Consider the following 5000-nt stretch of genomic DNA (forward strand, 5'->3'; position numbering starts at 1 on the left):
GGCTGCACTTGAACTTCAAAAGCAACAGCAACTATTGGCATTGGAGTATGAACACAAGTGTAAATTGACTGAACTAGAGATACAAAAGGAACAGAAGTCAGCAAATATACAGCTTAAGCTGAAAAGTGATGGAGAGATACCCAGTAAGTTCGACATAATCAAAGCTAAAAAGCTACTTCCTGATTTTGATGAAAAGAGCCCAGAGGTATTCTTTACAACGTTCGAAGACACTGCTAAAACCTTGAAGTGGCCTCAGGAGCAATGGGTAATGGTTGTCAGAAGTCAGTTCAAAAGTAAGGCAGCATATGTAATCTCTCGGATGGTTGAAGTAAAGGAATATGATGTGATTAAAAAGGCAGTTTTAGATGCTTATGCCATCACAGCTGAAGGTTATCGGCAACAGTTCCGCCACTATTACAAAATGCCTTCTGAAACTTTTGTTGAATTTTGCAATGACAAAGTTAGGCAATTTACAAAATGGTTGCAAAAGACAGGTGTTTCAGATTTTGAATCCTTAAAAAAATCTTATCCTAATGGAAGAGTTTATTAGAAAATTGCCAAGTAACATTGCTACCTTCATTCTTGAAAAGGGAAAAACCAACTTGTTGAAAGCAGCCAGTTTAGCTGATGATTACTACTTGATCCATAAAACAATTAAACCATTTAATAAGTCTACTTATGACGGGACTTGAGTAAATCCTACCTAGTGGCTATGCCACCCCTAGAATAGATCCGAAAATAGAAAGGTTGCATCTTCAAATACAATTGCAACAAGAACAACAGAAAACGGCTGCAGAACAACAGAAAGTGGCTGCAGAACAACAGAAAGCAGCTGCAGAAATGGCTGCACAACAACAGAAAGCGGCTGCCGAACAACAGAAAACGGCTGCACTTGAACTTCAAAAGCAACAGCAACTATTGGCATTGGAGTATGAACACAAGTGTAAATTGGCTGAACTAGAGATACAAAAGGAACAGAAGTCAGCAAATATACAGCTTAAGCTGAAAAGTGATGGAGAGATACCCAGTAAGTTTGACATAATCAAAGCTAAAAAGCTACTTCCTGATTTTGATGAAAAAAGCCCAGAGGTATTCTTTACAACGTTCGAAGACACTGCTAAAACCTTGAAGTGGCCTCAGGAGCAATGGGTAATGGTTGTCAGAAGTCAGTTCAAAGGTAAGGCAGCATATGTAATCTCTCGGATGGTTGAAGTAAAGGAATATGATGTGATTAAAAAGGCAGTTTTAGATGCTTATGCCATCACAGCTGAAGGTTATCGGCAACAGTTCTGCCACTATTACAAAATGCCTTCTGAAACTTTTGTTGAATTTTGCAATGACAAAGTTAGGCAATTTACAAAATGGTTGCAAAAGACAGGTGTTTCAGATTTTGAATCCTTAAAAAATCTTATCCTAATGGAGGAGTTTATTAGGAAATTGCCAAGTAACATTGCTACCTTCATTCTTGAAAAGGGAAAAACCAACTTGTTGAAAGCAGCCAGTTTAGCTGATGATTACTACTTGATCCATAAAACAATTAAACCATTTAATAAGTCTACTTATGACAGGACTTGAGTGAATCCTACCTAGTGGCTATGCCACCCCTAGAATAGATCCGAAAATAGAAAGGTTGCATCTTCAAATACAATTGCAACAAGAACAACAGAAAACGGCTGCAGAACAACAGAAAGTGGCTGCAAAACATCTGAAAGCGGCTGCAGAAATAGCTGCAGAACAACAGAAAGCGGCTGCAGAACAACAGAAAGCAGCTGCAGAAATGGCTGCACAACAACAGAAAACGGCTGCCGAACAACAGAAAACGGCTGCACTTGAACTTCAAAAGCAACAGCAACTATTGGCATTGGAGTATGAACACAAGTGTAAATTGGCTGAACTAGAGATACAAAAGGAACAGAAGTCGGCAAATATACAGCTTAATCTAACAACTAATGGAGAGATACCCAGTAAGTTCGACATACTCAAAGCTAAAAAGCTACTTCCTAATTTTGATGAAAAGGACCCAGAGGTATTCTTTACAACGTTCGAAGACACTGCTAAAACATTGAAGTGGCCTCAGGAGCAATGGGTAATGGTTGTCAGAAGTCAGTTCAAAAGTAAGGCAGCATATGTAATCTCTCGGATGGTTGAAGTAAAGGAGTATGATGTGATTAAAAAGGCAGTTTTAGATGCTTATGCCATCACAGCTGAAGGTTATCGGCAACAGTTCCGCCACTTTTACAAAATGCCTTCACAAACTTTTGTTGAATTTTGCAATGACAAAGTTAGGCAATTTACAATATGGTTGCAAAAGACAGGTGTTTCAGATTTTGAATCCTTAAAAAAAAAATCTTATCCTAATGGAGGAGTTTATTAGGAAATTGCCAAGTAACATTGCTACCTACATTCTTGAAAAGGGAGAAACCAACTTGTTGAAAGCAGCCAGTTTAGCTGATGATTACTACTTGATCCATAAAACAATTAAACCATTTAATAAGTGTACTTATGACGGGACTTGAATGAATCCTACCTGGTGGCTATGCCACCCCTGAAATAGATCCAAAAACAGAAAAGTTGCGTCTTCAAATACAATTGTAACAAGAACAACAGAAAACGGCTGCAGAAGAACAGAAAGCGGCTGCAGAACAACAGAAAGCGGCTGCAAAAAGGGCTGCACAACAACAGAAAGCGGCTGCAGAACAACAGAAAGCGGCTGCAGAACAACAGAAAGCGGCTGCAGAACAACAGAAAGCGGCTGCAGAAATGGCTGCACAACAAGAGAAAACGGCTGCAGAACATCAGAAAACGGCTGCACTTGAACTTCAAAAGCAACAGCAACTATTGGCATTGGAGTATGAACACAAGTGTAAATTGGCTGAACTAGATATACAAAAGGAACAGAAGTCGGCAAATATACAGCTTAAGCTGAAAACTGATGGAGAGATACCCAGTAAGTTCGACATACTCAAAGCTAAAAAGCTACTCCCTGATTTTGATGAAAAGGACCCAGAGGTATTCATTAAAAAGTTCGAAGACACTGCTAAAACCTTGAAGTGGCCTCAGGAGCAATGGGTAATGGTTGTCAGAAGTCAGTTCAAAGGTAATGCAGCATATGTAATCTCTCGGATGGTTGAAGTAAAGGAGTATGATGTGATTAAAAAGACAGTTTTAGATGCTTTTGCCATCACAGCTGAAGGCTATCAGCAACAGTTCCGCCACTTTTACAAAATGCCTTCACAAACTTTTGTTGAATTTTGCAATGACAAAGTTAGGCAACTTACAAAATGGTTGCAAGAGACAGGTGTTTCAGATTTTGAATCCTTAAAAAAAATTTCCTAATGGAAGAGTTTATTAGGAAATTGCCAAGTAACATTGCTACCTTCATTCTTGAAAAGGGAAAAACCAACTTGTTGAAAGCAGCCAGTTTAGCTGATGATTACTACTTGATCCATAAAACAATTAAACCATTTAATAAGTCTACTTCTGACGGGACTTGAGTGAATCCTACCTAGTGGCTATGCCACCCCTGGAATAGATGCGAAAATAGAAAGGTTGCATTTTCAAATACAATTGCAACAAGAACAACAGAAAACGGCTGCAGAACAGCAGAAAGTGGCTGCAGAACAACAGAAAGCAGCTGCAGAAATGGCTGCACAACAACAGAAAGCGGCTGCAGAACAACAGAAAGCGGCTGCAGAACATCAGAAAAAAGCTGACCTTGAATTTCAAAAGCAACAGCAACTATTGGCATTGGAGTATGAACACAAGTGTAAATTGGCTGAACTAGATATACAAAAGGAACAGAAGTCGGCAAATATACAGCTTAAGCTGAAAACTGATGGAGAGATACCCAGTAAGTTCGACATACTCAAAACTAAAAAGCTACTTCCTGATTTTGATGAAAAGGACCCAGATGTATTCTTTACAACGTTCGAAGACACTGGTAAAACCTTTAAGTGGCCTCAGGAGCAATGGGTATTGGTTGTCAGAAATCAGTTCAAAGATAAGGCAGCATATGTAATCTCTCGGATGGTTGAAGTAAAGGAGTATGATGTGATTAAAAAGGCAGTTTTAGATGCTTATGCCATCACAGCTGAAGGTTATCAGCAACAGTTCCGCCACTTTTACAAAATGCCTTCACAATCTTTTGTTGAATTTTGCAATGACAAAGTTAGGCAATTTACAAAATGGTTGCAAAAGACAGGTGTTTCAGATTTTGAATCCTTAAAAAATCTTATCCTAATGGAAGAGTTTATTAGAAAATTGCCAAGTAACATTGCTACCTTAATTCTTGAAAAGGGAAAAACCAACTTGTTGAAAGCAGCCAGTTTAGCTGATGATTACTACTTGATCCATAAAACATTTAAACCATTTAATAAGTCTAATTTTTCTCCATCATTCACAGCAGATTGTTCCTATTGTAAGCAGGAAGGGCATCACATAGAGAACTGTCCTAATTCTTCGTGCAAGAAGTCTGATGTTGGAAAGAATTCTCCGAACCCTAGTAGGAAGGATAATAAGAAAACCTTTTATGTTGCTGCTCAAGAAATTGATGGGGACGTCTTCAAACCTTTTACTTGTAAAGGCACCGTGAATGGTATTCCAGTAACTTGCTTACGAGATACAGGATCCTCCCAAAGTGTGGTAGCTCTGCCTTCACAGGACTTCAAACTGAGACATGAGTATGTTACTGTTTCTGACCCCAGTACCACCAAATCCATGCCTTTGGCAGAGGTGAATTTACAGTGTCCTTGCTATTAAGGTAATGTTTTAATTGCAGTTTTACGAGATCCTTTGCCTTGATCATCTATCCAGCTTTTAATTGGTAATGATCTTGCAGGGGCGATTGTTAATCCAGTAGTATCTGATCCTGATATTCTTATAGAAAATGAGTCAAATAAATTAAATAATGCTGTTATTCAAATGACATCAATTAAACCAATTATTATAGATAATGGAAATAGAGTAGAGAAGACATTAGACCTTATAAATATGACCAAATC

At 38.4% G+C, this 5000-nt stretch overlaps 1 protein-coding gene across 1 annotated transcript in view; it reads right to left on the reverse strand.

Moving 5' to 3' along the window:
- LOC137643117 (uncharacterized) overlaps positions 1 to 5000 on the reverse strand; it is a 403292-nt gene that overhangs the window by 861 nt on the left and 397431 nt on the right. The window lies entirely within an intron of this gene.

The sequence above is a fragment of the Palaemon carinicauda genome, chromosome 6, assembly GCF_036898095.1.
Source record: "Palaemon carinicauda isolate YSFRI2023 chromosome 6, ASM3689809v2, whole genome shotgun sequence".
Lineage (NCBI taxonomy): Eukaryota > Metazoa > Arthropoda > Malacostraca > Decapoda > Palaemonidae > Palaemon > Palaemon carinicauda.